Source organism: Macrobrachium rosenbergii, chromosome 8 (assembly GCF_040412425.1).
Source record: "Macrobrachium rosenbergii isolate ZJJX-2024 chromosome 8, ASM4041242v1, whole genome shotgun sequence".
NCBI lineage: Eukaryota > Metazoa > Arthropoda > Malacostraca > Decapoda > Palaemonidae > Macrobrachium > Macrobrachium rosenbergii.
Window position 1 is genome coordinate 10,421,030 of NC_089748.1, and position 17,500 is coordinate 10,438,529.

At 34.2% G+C, this 17,500-nt stretch overlaps 1 protein-coding gene across 1 annotated transcript in view; it reads left to right on the top strand.

Moving 5' to 3' along the window:
• LOC136840600 (NBAS subunit of NRZ tethering complex-like) overlaps positions 1–17,500 on the top strand; it is a 791,298-nt gene that overhangs the window by 477,652 nt on the left and 296,146 nt on the right. The window lies entirely within an intron of this gene.

Genomic DNA, 17,500 nt, shown 5'->3' on the forward strand with positions numbered 1-17,500 from the left:
CCATTTCACGCTTTCCTCGTATGTTGGCTCGGGTGCCTAAGTGAATTTCCGCTAAGATGTTCAAGAAACTGATTGACTTCAATGCTGATTTATGAGAGAAAAAGTAGTATTTCATTTACACCTCTTTAATTTGATGGATACTTACGTTGTACATTATAGTCTGTCTCATTATTATCATAGATTTTAAATAAATATATATATATATATATATATATATATATATATATATATATATATATATATATATATATATATATATATATATATATATATAAGTATATTCACTGGGGATGGCAGCAATGCGTAAAATTGTGATCGAGTGTTGAAGAGAAAACATAGGTTTTAGTGCACTTAAAGAACACCCTCGATCGCAGTATTGTTATCAACGCACAATTTGCTGTTATCGCGTAATTGTTTAAGTTCGCAATTTATCCTGAATGTGTCCATTTCCGCTTTTAAGATTCATTTTGAAATATCTTATGATATGATGTTACTCCTGACTGTCAATAAATGTTGCATTAAGTTGTTATGGTATCTTTTGAAAAAAAGTTAAAAGTTTTAGCTGTAATTTTTTTGGACTTGAAGCTTTCTTACAAGTCTTCAGAAATTGTAGTTATTTATCTTCACTTTTTCAATGGTGTCCCCAGTCTTACAAGCTGTAGGTTTATTTTCATGTGATTTCCTTCATAACAAATATAACCAGTTATGAAGTCAATTTTTCATCTTTTTATTTTATTGTTGTCGTTGACTGATGATTATTATTTTCATTGTTGCTGAGGTACCAAAACGAAGTGTTAGTAAACGAAATATTAGTAAAGAGCTGTGCTGTGTAAGATTTAGCTTAGAAATCCTTAAGATCTTCATATGATGATTGTGTAGACTTCTTTTTTACTTCCAGAACTAGATGTTTTTAGTTTAAATGGGCGGTTTAGTAATTATGAGAATTTAGAAGTAGGTATTAGATTAGAATATTTTTGCTAGTCCTTAATTCATGAACTTTGTACATTATTTTCCTTTTTGTGAAAAATATTTTTCTGTATTTCAAGGTATTTCAGATAGGTTAAGTCTTAAAAAATCTATTTAGCTGATTAATTAAGTCAAGTTTGACAGTGTTATTTGTCATCCAAACCTGTATAACCTGTATAAGTGTTTGTTTGAAATAAAACTTATGTAAAGTGGTTTCAGTCATGGGAGCCAGTTTTAAATTTGACTACTAAATAAAGGCAAATAGCACATCTCATTGGAAATCTTCTGAGAAATATGGAGCAAAATGTACTTTCAGTGGGCCATTCCATTCAGTTTAGGTTGTCACTGTTTTAAACTGCCCAAACCATTAAATCTCCATACGGAAATGAACAACATTAGAGCATTTCACGTTCTTAAATCATGGCGGTCCATGAAAACGTGTGGGTTGAATGGCGAATTAGTGAAAAACATTGATGAAGCATGTTAAAAAACACAGTGATTTAAAAAAAAAAATAGCAGTGTTACCAAATATGCTGTTGTTTATAACATCCTTCCTGTTGCGTTGCGTCAAATGTTATATACGAATTGGGAAACATCCCCTTAGAAATTAGCCACCACCACGTCGTTGGGAAGGGTAAACAAGAAACTGCATTTACCTAGAGGACAGCTTCAAAGGCATTATTACTAGGGGTGGTCTTCTGATGATGTTTGTGGTAACGCCAGAGTAATAAAAGAACTGCGTGCCAAATACTACATACAAATAAACTTACACACATAGTATCCATCTATCTGTATATATATATATATATATATATATATATATATATATATATATATATATATATATATATATATATATATATATATATATATATATATATATATATATATATATATATATATATATACATACATACAACTTTTTATTCCTTGCATGTGCTTTCTCCTGAGTAAAAAAACATCCCGGTGATTGCTGCCACATTCAAACTAACTATAACCACTCAAACGTACATGAACCCACATCTAGAAAACTTACACAATATTAGCAAGTTCCTAAGCCCATACAGATGTCTTATCAGCGTTTTGTCGAATTCCCAGAAATGCAGTGTGCCATTCATCCATACCTTGACGCACTCTTATTTTTACAGCATATTCAGACATTTCCTTTCCATGACCTTTTTTCAAAGTATCTATCCAATCCAGTCTTTACCATGGATTCCAGCTTCCGTCTCTCGTGACACACCTTGAATTATACACTCTTCAGCAACGTATCGTCCTCCATTTTGTCACCTGACCAAACCTGCTCAAAATACTGTGATCCATCCTTTCACTTACACTAACCTTATTATTTTTCAGCATTGTATTCCCTCATTTCTAACCCATCCGGTCTTCTTCGGTCGTTTATACCTTAGAAACAGTTCATCTCAGCGGCTTCAACATTTTTCTTTCTCGTAGTCAAATCACGAGTATTCTAACCCGGGCTTCCATAGACAATTTAAGTCTTATTTCCAATCTTCTTCAAATACCCTTTACCTCATTGCGCCAGCTTCCCGTTTTCCATTTATCCACTGAACCTAACTATTACTCACATTTGTGATCAACTTTTTTCTCCTGCAAGAACATTCAGACTTCCATTTTATATTCTGCAGTTTCCCTTCGGTATTCTTATCCAGTACTGCAACGTCAACTCTTCACATCACATTCGCGACTCCTCGTCGTAAACCACAACTTCGCACGTACGTCTGTTGTCCTTTATCTGACTTCTCGCATCAATTCTCCGTAAAGACATCGACGTTATCGAACAGAAACGGACACTGTTGTGTCAAAGTCATCTCTTTAACAAATCAACCTTTTTCCCGACTACAAATTTTATAATCCTCTTAACTTCCCTCATAAGAATTTTTAATCACCTTTAAGAATACAACTTCCAGACCATGCGTATTGAACACCCGCCTACGTATTGCCTCTACACTAACACGAGCACGCCTGCGCGCATACACACACACACACACATATAATATATATATATATATATATATATATATATATATATATATATATATATATATATATATATATATATATATATATATATATATATATATATATATATATATATATATATATATATATATATATATATATATATATATATATATATATATATATATATACATATATATATATATAAAGTGAGGCAAAGAGAGTGGAATCCACAGCATACCATCTCATTAACTGTATTAGTAAACATAGTTTGTATAAGACTGTTTTTTCTCTAATCTCGAAAGTCAGAGCATCTGGTCTCTCCTTTGCATGCTTCTGCTTCCTTGCAAGCAGTATAAAGCTAAACAGTCGTCGGTGAGATTTTTACTTTGTAGATGCGTGTCTCTCCGAGAAGAATGCTTGCAAGATTACTCTCTGACGCTGTCGTGATATGAAAAATTGATACCGAGGATGATTGTTAGAGAGAGTGAAGTTATCTCTCTCTCTCTCTCTCTCTCTCTCTCTCTCTCTCTCTCTCTCTCTATGAAAATATGTATGAATGAATGCGTCGGGAGGGCGTGTGTGTACATATGTAAATATGTATATACATTGTATATATATATATATATATATATATATATATATATAATATATTATATATGTGTATATATATAATTTCGGATGTATTCATGTATAGCAGTTGAATTTTCGTAGAGACGTGACCTTCAGTGTCATGTGGTGATGGAATGAAATATCTAAGTTATCATTTACTGAAGAAAGGGAAGTCACTGTATACCATGTTATTTTTAAAGATTTTATTTAGTTTTAGTTGTATCATTAGACCGAGAGGGTTCTATGTATACAAAACACACACACACACACAATATATATATATATATATATATATATATATATATATATATATATATATATATATATATATATATATATATATATATATATATATATATATATATATATAGAGACTTTACAGACCTTACAGAGTTCAGGTTCCCAGGTCCCTCAGAGAGAGAGAGAGAGAGAGAGAGAGAGAGAGAGAGAGAGAGAGAGAGAGAGAGAGAGAGGAGGAGTTTGTTTTGAGGTCTGCCCCACAAGAATTCCAATAACTGAAATTATTAAATTTTTCAAGAAATTGCCTTTTGATTTTTTTAGTCTATAATTACTATTGCTGCTTTTTTTTTTTTACATAATGGCTCAAACAGTTGTTTCATGGTTTTATTATTTCAGTCATTGGTAGTATACTTCATGAACTTTGAACACATTAATATGGTAGCTATGTGCAATGTACATTCAATGAATCTTTGCTTACTACGTTTCATAGATTTATTTTTCTACCAAACATTGGAATATGCCATAACTACCGTTTTCGTAATTCTCTCCAAAGTCCTGTCTTCGGTGTTCTGGAGGCGAGAATTTCTAGTACTTTTGGGTTTGGCCTTACTTTTTATTTCTTAAACATCATTTTATTGTTTTCCTCTCATCAGGAATAGCGATGGGCACTTCTATAGTAAACGTTCCTTGGAAAATAGAATAGTATTTTTGCAAAGTATATCAGTTGCAGCCGATACTACCATATATGCAGATTAATGTCATTGACTATTTTGCGTAATTACTGGTAAGTCATACATTCAAAATCACAAACAACTGTAAGTGTATGAATGAAGTACGTTATGTATGAAGCTGTACATTACGTACCTCAGAGCATTTGTGGCAGCTCTTAAACGACAGGTGCTTATATGAAAGAACTCTTGATTTTATTGTTATAACGTAGGCATCATCAATTTCAAAAATATGTTATATTTTAATCATTCTGTCATTCCTTAGTGGATGAACATGAATTTAGTGGAATAAGGACTAAAATGACGCCCAAGAGAGGTTCTTCAGTTGGCTTTTTATTCCTTTCGCCTAACATTTTGTACGTCTCTAACCGACAGCTTGTTATATGCCCTTTCGCGCATTCATTCATTAAAATTTGGATGAAACTCAATGCACATTATTTGTAAATTTAATCTTTAGTTGTTTTTGTTAGCTAACAACCTAAAACAGAAAGTAATAGAAACTGAGGCCACCCTGTCTTTCATCGTTACAATAAAACAGTTTGAAAACTTGCCCGCATGATGTGCAATTTGTTTTGAAATGTGTGAGAGAGGTGTGTCTTCGTCACGTCAGAATTTCTGGAGTCTTAATGGCGTACATTTTATATACACACAGCCCTTGCATATATTGCGACTAGATAGAACAAGAAACTGCATGTGTTATTGATATTTACAAGAAAGAAATGTCAAGTTTCTCCCTCTCTCTCTCTCTCTCTCTCTCTCTCTCTCTCTCTCTCTCTCTCTCTCTCTCTCTCTCTCTCTCTCTCTCTCTCTCATCAACCCCCGCTCGCAGTCATATTGTCTTTCGTTCTTCAAATTATATATCGTCAGTATTTTAAATAATTTTGCAGGAAATATTACTTGGTATTGATTATCCCATATTGAGAATTAAATGAAATACCAGTTTAACTTAGAACGAGAGAGAGAGAGAGAGAGAGAGAGAGAGAGAGAGAGAGAGAGAGAGAGAGAGCTTCATAGTTCCCTAAATAGATCTTCCGCCCCAGCTCCATTCCCTGCCCCCTGCCAGACTCAGTGGCCCTACCATGATGAAGCGTTCCTGGCGCTGTCGCAACTTGGATAAAATATTCCATTGTTTTCTCAGTCTTTCAAGCCATGTTTGTGATATTGGTTGGATTCCTGCGATATGGCTAAGTGCAGGGAGGGAGGAATAATTCGTGGTGTTTGTGCTTGCGTGTTTTTTGTAAACGTTAGAATTCCAGGCACCAGATAATGGAGTGTTTTCTTCCATTTGATGAAATCGTTCCATATTTATACATTGTTTCATAGGTCTCGCTTAACCTGAGTAGGTAATGGTCCCGTCTTCTTCTTCCTCTCTGCTTAAATGTTACTTTTTACAGTAAGGATAAGGCATTTATGGTGCTTGATGGTGTGTAAATAATCAGAGTTAGTGACTCTTTAGTTTGTGAAAATCGATAATCAGTCAGTCAGTGAAAGGCCTTTTGTAAAAAGTGGTATTCCAGGTAGGTTTGTCTTTCTTGTTAATGGCTTGCATTAACACGGTCATTATTGACAAAGTCAGTTTTCACAAAATGCTTGTACGAGGAACGGTCTCCATATTAATATAGTTCTAGCAGTGTGATTTATACTATTCAGTGGTTTGAAGTGTGGGCAGTGTTATTTAGTTTTGGGGTGGCTTGCTTTTTCAATTAAAGATCAAAATAAAAAAAAAAATAGTTCTATCGGTATGAAAAAATCAGGATGGAAGAAAAGTTTAATGTGCATTTACAGGTAGGTTTCAATTTGAAACTGACAAAAAACATCAAGGCTAGGTAAAAAGATATCGGGAACTAGAAGGCTAGAGACTATTTGAAGTAATTGGTCTTTCTGTAATTAGTAAATGATAATTTGAAAAGTATGGGTCTTTGAGTGTAGACTGGCACAATTATAATTATTATATCTCACAGTTATATATATATATATATATATATATATATATATATATATATATATATATATATATATATATATATATATATATATATATATATACAGAACATGTATATATAATATATATGTGTGTGTATATACATGTATAATATATATATATATATATATATATATATATATATATATATATATATATATATATATATATATATATATATATATATATATTATATATATATATATACTGTATATACACACACATTTAGACAGAGCTGGTAGCTTCGGCATTAGCTTAAAATATCGTTTTGGATATCCTAAGCCCTTGGGAAGAGGGTAAAAGTTCGAATGTGTACGTATTTCTTCATGGTTTTCCTTCAGGATTCAATTTAAGGGCCAAGGCTCGCACCCTTTTGATAACTACTTTTCATTTTGTTTCTTTCTTGCAATCAGTCTAGAAAATTTGGTGGCTTCAGACTTTATTTTCATTATCATTAGAACATGAGAATGCTAAGACACCCAAAGTGTATGCTTATAGAATTTCTTACATTTTATGATTCTTCCTTTGACTTCATGACTTCATAAACCACCTGCTTCTTTCACACTGGATAACAGAATTACGTATCAGCATATTTTTCCCGATTATCTTGATGCTTTACAACCCAAATCAGTGTCAAGTACAATTCACCAATTTTGATAGTAAATAATGTCTTTAAAAGTTTTTGGAATTCACAAGATTATCTTATATATTCAGTTTTTCTTATGGATCTTGAACCTTGAACACTGAACAAAAAAACGCACGTGCGCAAAAATGTGGCAATTAGTGTCTGGAATAACAGCGAATTATACAAGAACTTTATCACATAACTGTACAACAAATAGAAATGGAAGAAAATTGCGCTTATGAAATGATGAATGTAAAAACATGTAATGGTTCATTGAAAAAAATAGATAAAGGACTTCTTTTTGTAAGGCTTAAAGTAGAAAAACATTACATTTTCACTTGTTCCCAGCTGGGGGGGATTGAATTTGGAAATCATATCTCGCACATAGCAAATTGAGCTCAGTACATACATACATACATATTATACATACATACATACATATATATATATATATATATATATATATATATATATATATATATATATATATATATATATATATATATATATATATGTATCTCGTAAGTGCCTGTATGTATATACATTTATGATATAAGAATTTCATTCGATTTCATTATAGAGTGCTTAATTGATATGTTTGTAAAAGAATCGTGTCTCATTCCAGCTGCCGATCGCTAAAGAAATGCGCAGGAAGCTTATGCTTCTGGAAAAATCGTGTCTAATTTTTAAGTTCAAAGTGTTTTGGAAATTTGTAATGTTTCTTCGGAAATGTGAAATAATCCGTGAAGTTGAACACGCATCGCGAACGAGCACATCGGCATTATGATGGGGATGTGTACCAATATTTGTATAAGGCTGTTGGTTTGAAATCACGCTCAGTACAAAAATGATAAAGCTTTAAATCAGTCTAATTACAGAGTTAATTTTGGTGACGTCATTTTTTTATTTGGGTATTTTAACACAACTAAAATGTCTTATTGCGGTGGTGTCCATAAATTTGGGAGCTCTCAAAGCAGTGAAATATCACCGGAGCTTTTGTATAATGATGGATAACTTCATCGGTTACTAAAGTTCTTGATGATATAAAATGATATTAATAGCTTGGCTGCATTGATAGTAATTCGAATAAAAATGCAAGGGAGGAGGTGTTGCTAAAAGCGAGAGAAAGAGAAAGTAAAAGAAAAAAAAGGACAGAAAAGGGGGAGTTCACGGTGAGGGAGGGATGAATTGGCCAAAGGTGAAATAGGGCCTCTGAGAAAAGTCGACTCCCCTCCCCCCCCTCCCCTCACCCTTCTCTCCCCCTCCACCCCACTCTTCTCAGGGAAAGCCAATCTTATCATCTATGGGTTAGATGAGGGTGAGGGGTGACACCCTTTAAGGGTACTGGTAATGCTAAGGGGTGACGTCGGGGGAACTGATAATGGATGGGTGTCAGGTAAGGGGATGAGGAGAAAAATGGGGAGAGAATTGGTTCCCCAACACTGAAGAACATTGTAGTAAAAGCGGCCACAAGGCTTTGCTGGCTTATTATGAGTTAGGCTAGACTTATGATCTTTACGGTAACATAGTTGACATGCGGTAATTTGATCTCTCTCTCTCTCTCTCTCTCTCTCTCTCTCTCTCTCTCTCTCTCTCTCTCTCGGTCAGATTTAATTTTGATGCATGTTGTATGTTTTCTTCATATTGTTTTAATTTTCACATATTTTTCTCATCAACTATGTATTTATAGCGTTATTTGTGTGTTATTTGCAATATACCGTCTGTCTGTAGTTACATATACATGTGTGTGTGTATGTATATATATATATATATATACATATATACTGTATATATATGTATATATATATATATATATATATATATATATATATATATATTAGTAACTGGATATACGTGAGGATGTCAATGTATTAAAATTTATCGTGATTAAGTAGTAATGGAAGCCATATTTCTGTTTGTATTTGATATACTTGAGGATGTCAATGTAGCCATTAAAATTTATCGTGATTAAGTAGTAATGGAAGCCATATTTCTGTTTCGTATTTGGATATACGTGAGGATGTCAATGTAGCCATTAAAATTTATCGTGATTAAGTAGTAATGGAAGCCATATTTCTGTTTCGTATTGGAATTTTGATGTCAAATGCAGCCTCCAAGAGACCGCATTTCTACGATGCCCTGATTATATATATACAGTATATAGATAGATATAAAAATTGGTGCCTTGCTTCACCGAATTTTAGAGGTTTTTCATGTATTTGTCTTTTTCCACGAAAAAGTTTTAGTAAAATTACGAAGATATTAAAATCGAGATTAATGAAGTAAAGAGTTAAACTTTACATGTAATTGCAAATTATTATGCAGATGATTTGAAAAGGAAATTGCCAAAGCCTTATAAGGATATTTTATTTAAAAATAGCATATATTTGAATTGTTGTTTGATTTATAAAGGAAAAATTTTATTTATGATCCTTCGAAAAGGTCACCGATTTTCGGTTACACGGAATAGAAACCATTCTTAAACTTTTATCAGTATTTATTTTTCGGTTTCCAATATCTGATTGTGACACGTATCTGATTTGTGTTGATCTTCGGGATCGAAAGCACTAGGAAATTATTCTTGTTTTGTTTGCTCATTGTGTGAGATATATATATATATATATATATATATATATATATATATATATATATATATATATATATATATATATATATATGTATATTATATATGTATATATATATTTATATATTTATGTATGTAATTATATATAGATATACATACATACATACATACACACACATATATATATATATATATATATATATATATATATATATATATATATTCACATACGTAGACTCTACTTGTTACTTATTGGGGTTTCTTCATTTGTTGCCCTATGAACGTCAATGTTCTGTAGTAAAAACCATATTCAGAAAATGCGAGAAAATCAAGAAGTTAATAGGGCAATATAGCTGGAGCAGATATTTATGCTTAGTCTAACATTACCTACATTCAGAAAGACGAGAAGTTGTATGAAAGTATGGAAACATTGGGGATTAAATGACAAATGGCCTTGATGCAATAGGCACTGTGGCACGCAGACCATTATCCCATGCCTGAATAAATCGAAGAAAGGAATATGAAAGAAATGTGCTCTACCCTGAGAGCAAATCGGGGACCATCCCAACCATTATCGAGAGTTATGTAACCATACACAATTTGCTACGGTCCGCATGGGAGTTCGCCATAGACAAATGTTAAAGGAATGATGTTTAACCCTTCCATGTCCGTGAATTGTGGTTACTTGAATGCGAAATGGAGCTTGTTGAACCCGACATGTTTGGTAATTGATGGAAAATGGAGGGCGGTATGGGATTGTGACGTCAGTTGAATAGAGTCTTCGTGTAGGAGGGAGCGCGCTTTCTTTGTACGCTCACCGAAGCGTTTTGTCGGGGTTCAGTCCTAATGTTATTTATTGAGGGTGAAAGGTTGTGTTCAGTATTTTCTCCTGATCCGTTCGTTACGTCTATGTCTTTATGGTTGTTAAGGAAATTTTTAAATAATGTGCAATAGATTTATGATATTTGATAAATACACTACCTGTAACAAAAACAACAACGATAATATAGTAATAATAATAATAATAATAATTCGATTGCATTTTAGAATTACTGAGGCATTTCTGACGACTTAATTTTTTTATATAAGTGATAATGAGAAAGAAAATTTAGCCTGACTTTTTGTACTTGACAGTATAATGAAAATAACAGGAAAGACGATCATTACGTAAACATGTTTCAGACTTCCTCTATGTTTGTCTCAGTGAACAGATACTGCCATTTGCAACATAATGTAATACTGTTGCACATGATCGGATTGTACCTAGACTCCAGCTTTATGTATTCTGGAGGAAAGTAACGACCAGTCGCCAAAGATTCTTACCAAGTTTCTAAAGAAAAGAAAAAATAAAATTTTGGGGACTCGAGATTAACGTGTGACCTTGTAAATGTTCTGGTCACAGTTATAAGCGTGAAACAATCCCCACCCTCCAGTGTGGGTGCCACAGAGCATAATTAGATTTGAAGAAAATAAAATAGTGACCTTCAGGCAGAAAATAGGTCAGTATGCAATGATTTTCATGCAATTAGCCATCCATCCGAAGGATCCTGCCTACCAAGTTTCACGAAAATTGTGGAAAAAATAAGATACTGAAAAATAAAATGTTAGCCTTAAAATTAACAAGTGACCTTGATAATGTAGGTCAAGGTTAAGAATATGCCATTAAGATAATCACCGTATTACAAGGCACTTACCTGCAAGTGTCATCAAAATGTAAGGATAGTAAAATTTTAACTTTTGAAGTCACTAGTGACCTTGATAAATAGGTCCAGGTCAAGAGTCTCTGGAGAAAGTACTCGCCACCATTCTGACTGTCTACCCGACAGGTTTCTTCAGGTTTACATAAAAATTAAATATCAACTTTAATAATGACATGTGACCTTGAAAAACAGGCTAAAACGAAAATACCTAAACAAGTTGTAACCACCAGTGTTTTTGAGGTAAAAGGATAACATATATTTTCATTTTTATCGTAAACTGATCTGTGACCTTGAAAAATAGGTCTAGAACTTCAATTTTGCGGAAAAATGACCTCCATCTTCCTAGGTACGATATAGTTAAAAAGTAATAATAAGAATATTTTAACAGTTTTATATCTAATTTTTTCTTGGTGGCTATGAAGTGTAATACGTAAATTTATCTCGCATGATACTGATTTTGTCTTGTTTTTTATTGTTAATTATGATTTTACCTTCATATTTACATAAATCTGGTATGGCGGTTGTTCTTCCATGTTACAGTACAGGTAGTTCCCTTTCTTGCCCTGTAATAAGTCTGTACATTTCAATTTCGTTTCTGCAGAAGAGTCGAAGGAGAGCGCACTGATTATTGCACTTTCATGCTGATCTTATAGCTGTATAACGAATTATGTCATTTTTAGGTGCTTTTGTAATTAATTTGGTTTTCAGTGTATAAATCACACTTTTACTTGTTTGGTATATGAACTCTCTTTTACTCAGGACTGAAATTCGATCATGTTCTTAGTATGTTAATCTTGGTGTTCTGTTATTGATGTGTGATGTTTCCAGGTCGGTGACGTGTATTGATTTTTATCTGGAGCATATTACGATCTATTAGATTGGTGCTTGACAGCTGTATAACTTTTCTTCTCCCACCATTGCAAATTATTGCATTTCTTGCGGCAGTGTTAAATGTGGCATGTATTCTTTACCAATGGATATGTGTTTTAGTCTCTCTCTCTCTCTCTCTCTCTCTCTCTCTCTCTCTCTCTAATAAATGGAAAGTACAATTTCTTGTATGTTTGATTGTTTGTTGGTATTTTGCTTGACTGAGAGGTCTCCCCTTTTGATCCTCGGGTGTCATGGTCGGCTTTTAGTCCCCTTTTCTGTATTTTGGAACCTAAAGGTTGTAAAATGACTGTAGTTTTATAGTGCTGGTTTACAAAGGTATTCTTGCTGGTGCTGAAATCCAAGAATCGTTGCAGTTGTTGTCAAGGTTATATTCAGTCATCCTTGTCGACTCCAAGATATTGGTTTGGCTTTGATAACGGTGTGGACCGAGTCTTCTTTTACCCTTGGACTGTAAATGGGAGCAACGTATGGTGATGCTTCTGTAAGCATAAAGATTTATTCGGCTTATTGACTAATAGCCGAATGCTCTTTGAATTCAAAAATATCAAATATTGAATACGAAAATTTTGGGAGAAGTTTGTTTTGAAAGTTATGTAAATACATAAGTTTAAGTGGCCGTACGGACGTGGTTACTATGCGACCAAACTAAGATTTAAAAAAAAAATTAAAAATTTATCAGTTATTTCACTGAGATAGAACTGTGTGTGTATGGCCCCAGATATGATTATGATAACAATTTAACGTTATTGAATTCTTTCACAAGGAGTCATACATTTGTCAGTGTTTTATTTCAATACTTACAGCGTGGAAAGAACCCAGCTGTGGAAAATATCATCCCGTGGTATTCCATACTGAAAAATTTGTTTGTGCAAATTGTATTTTATTAAGATTTTTATGTATTTTTACTTTTTATTCAATTGATCGATGTCATGGAGCAAAGGTACTTCAGCGTCTTGTTCGAGTTATCCATGTCACTCAAAGCTCCGTAAGTCTGGACGCCGTGAGAGTCTAGCCATTGAAAAAATGTTAAAAATTGGCATTGTTACAGTCGTTTAGATCTTATTTCCTTCTAAAAGAATAAGGATAAACAGTTTTCATATGAGTGGCGGTTAAAATGAAAAATCTCAAAAAAAAAAAACCTGCCCCAGAGAGAGAGAGAGACAGACAGACAGACAGACAGAGACAGAGAGAAACTAGAAATCTACGATGAGAATGACCCAATAACGTGTCACCAACTGACCCGTTCTCGGTTTTTCTCAGCGTAACGGTTGCCGAGTTTCTTATCGGTTCAGATAGACTCTTGCCACTATCCAAGACAATGTTCTTAGTGGCTTTGTTCTTTTCGGCTGCATTTGCGTTCTGTTGGCGGGACACTGGTTTAGGTACGGCTGTCGATGAGACGTAGAGTTCGTTTGTCTTAGTGAAAATTCATGTGGTAGTACTACTTGGATTTTGTTTATTGTACTGTATATCCTGGTTTCTCGTTGTTTCTTTCTGCTTTGCTTTTCTTGATTTAGGGAGATTTTGGTACTCTCCTGCACCTCTGGTCATCACGTTGTGCATTCTTCATTTTCCTGATAAGCAATAACTTTTGGACGAGCTTCGTTGTGTTATTCTTTGTTTGTTGTGGATGTTTTTCGTTCACAGGCACATACAGTGTTTTCAGATTGCATTTTTCTTATCAAGTCTTTCTTTCGTTTTTATTAATTGTTTCAAATTTTTATTATTAGTCTTAATCTCATTCGCGTATATTTTTGCACAGACGTCTCTCTCTCTCTCTCTCTCTCTCTCTCTCTCTCTCTCTCTTCTCTCATCTAATCATGAACACAGTTAATTATATATATATATATATATATATATATATATATATATATATATATATATATGTATGTATACATACATGTGTATACATGTGTGTGTGCAGGCGTATATATACATTTATATAAATAAAATGTATATATATGTATATATATAAAATATATATTTATTAAGTTTTCTTATGCTAAGGAATGAGAATGCGTATTTATAACCTAACCTGAATAACGTCTTTAACTCTGAAAAAGAGTTGGGAATAGTTGCATGAAGAACATATCAGAAAGCAAAAGGCAAGTGCTTTTGGAGGAGATTGAGCGGAAGCAATGGAAGTGGTTCTCAAACTGTGGATCTTCCGTACTTGACTCTTGAGATAATGAATAAAATACTCACTCTGTGCAGTTAGGAAGAACTTAAAGCTTGGTTCCACCAAATTCTAATTATGATTACTTAACGCTAATTTCCATTGTACTTTTAGTTTGTTTGACGTATGTTACTCCGAGAGTAGTGAGATTTGTTCTAATACCATATTAAGTATTAGTACTAAAAAAAATTTTATGCTCCTATTTTTAGAAACGTTCTTGGCTTTAAAAAAAATACACCAGGGAATGGAGTGCGATATTTACCGTTCAGCTGTTATATGGAAATCATAGGATGATTAGAGTATCTGAACAGAATACTTTAAGTCTGTCACATTCATGTTAAAGAAGCATTCAGTATGAGCTTGTTATTTGTTATTTTCTCCTGCTTTTTATATTTTTGTTCACAATTGCGTTCTGTTTTGCTTTTCAAGTTATTGGCCTTTGAGTTTATTCCATCTGAATAGTTTTGGTTTGGAATAATAAAAACAAATTAAAAGGCAAGGCATCATTAAGTACCATAACAGGAAATGTGTCAGTACGAGCACTTTTATCGAGCGCTTTATGTTCCTTCTCCCCTGCTTCTAGATTTGCTTCCTTCTTTATCAAGGCGATGGGTTCCATTCTGCCCCAGCCAAGATCAGCTATTGCTATATCCCTAATATCCATTTGCACAGGCGATGAACTTTGTCGTGGTATTTGTTTATTATACGACATCCATTGATAAGAATGTGCGGAACAAGCAGGAAGATAAGCGGTGTTGAGTTCTGTCTTCTAAAGGTGATTGTTGTCTGATTAATTGACCATTTGTCAGCAAGATCAGCCCGCAATTCTATGGAGTAATAATGGGTGGTAGTCATTGCTCATAACGTTTTACAGTTGGTCCCCTTCCTCAAAGACAGTAGTGGTGAAGGCCGCTTTCTATCATCTCCCTTTTCGTGATGGCCTATATTCACATAACTTTCAGACACACAAAGCCGTTTTCATTGTTCGTGCCACCTATATGGGCTTGCTGAATAGAGATCAGTTGCAGTAATGAGCGTGAAAAATTGAAATGTCTATGGACGGTGTTGTACCGTAATGGCAACCTCCTGTCCAACATCACTCACGTTCATGTAAAGTTAAGCTCTCTTGCGCGGACCACCGAGCTCAGAGAATCACCCGTGCAGCACTTTCCCCAATCTCAGTTCCAGATTATTTCTAATGTCGGCGAGTCTGTCATGCTTGTTTCATTGTAGTTACCTGCTCTCTGATATTTTAGTTCCTTGGCTTATACAGACAACAGAAGGACCAATTCGAGAATGTCTTAAGATTAATTTTGTATGATCAGTGCCGCTATCTCTGTGGGAGGAAGGTAAAGAGACCCCACACTATGATCGCCATTAGTTCAGCGTACAGCGCTAAAAAAATTATTAAAAAGAAAATATCCCTGTGCAAAAGCCAGAAAGATGCCTAGTGAATCAGATTAGGTAAAAAGCTAAAGACACAGATTGCCCCGACAAAGCTAAAGTGATCCCCAGCACAAGACAACTTGAAGTGAAACCGTGTAAAAGAAACCAGACCAAACCGGAAGCTTTTGAGATCAGGTATTTTTACAGTTATCGAAAGTTTTACTAAATATCCAATCATGAAATGGAACGGCGCTCATGTTAATCATTCAGGATCACCGGCACAACATGTTCCTGCTGTTCGTTGGAATTTGTCTAATCTCTCCTTTCGCCTTCGACTTTTTATTTATCGGGAACCATCAGAGGGCCGTGGCCACCCACATCCCTGCCCTCCCCTTCTTTCTGTTGTAGATCTCTTCGAGGGGGGGGCGAGTTATCTCACCCATGGTACTATCCGTCTTGCTTATTTGGCCTCGTTGTCTCCTGTCTGTTGGTACATTACTTTCATCCCGATAATGTTGCTCCGATACATCATTATTCTCCAGGGGGTCGTGATGAAAAGGAAAGTGAAAAGAAAGAGAGAGAGAGAGGAATTCGTTCGTCGTCCCTCCATACAATTTGATCTATAGTATGAAAATCTGAAACTTGTCTGCATATTATTTTAATGTAATTTTCGTGGAAAGAGCATCGTGAAGAATGTGATATGCAAAATAAAGAAGAAAGGTGTGTCTGATATTTACATTAAGAAGGTAGTACTATAGTCATCCGCTTAATGGAAAATTAACAAGAGGAGTTGATGGAAAAATCTTTTCTCTTTACTCCTTTCTGTGCAGGAAAGAGACATCGAATCTTATGGAGATTAGTCTTCAGTTGAATCATTATCTAAAAGGGTTGGCTGGCATATATGGGGTTTTCGTTACCTCGAGGTATCTTTTCACATATAATTATGTCCAGTTCGTTTTGGCATCAAAGCATCGGCAATAAACGATGTAATTTAATTAGCAAACGAATTATCCATTTTGTATCCTTTGGCGCTGTCGAGATAAGACAGAACCCTCGGGATTAGTATGTGCAAAGTAGCATGGGTTCCGTGTAATGGAAGAAGACAGTCTCAGAATGGGGTCCTTTGCACCCTGTTGTGTGGAAAACGATGTCTGTTGATAAAGTGCTGTCGTAAGGTGCGTTGGACGGAGCGAACCTTTCTGGGTCTGCGGGAATGTGGCAAAGAGACATTTTGTAGCTGTCCTAGAGAAAGGCGGAGTTGAAATGGGGTGAAGATTACGATTTTAATATTGTTGAGGTTAGCGTTTCAGGTGAAATATGATTATTTGAGGTCATTCTGTTGGAAACCGTGACGGAATATTCTGAGTATGTTTCGTGCGTGTATCTGAAGTATCATTTTTGGTATTGTTTGTTACTTTATGGAGGGGATGTAACCGACTTATGTAAATTAAAACTATTTAATAGTAAATGAATACGCTGTAAACTCATTTTACACTAATATTAAAATTTTAGTGTTTCCTCTCTGCGTTAGAATGAAATTATGTAGTTACATTAAGTACAGACAAATGCCAATTGAATATAATGAAAATTTACATTTACTTAATGCTCAATTATGTAAATTGGATAGT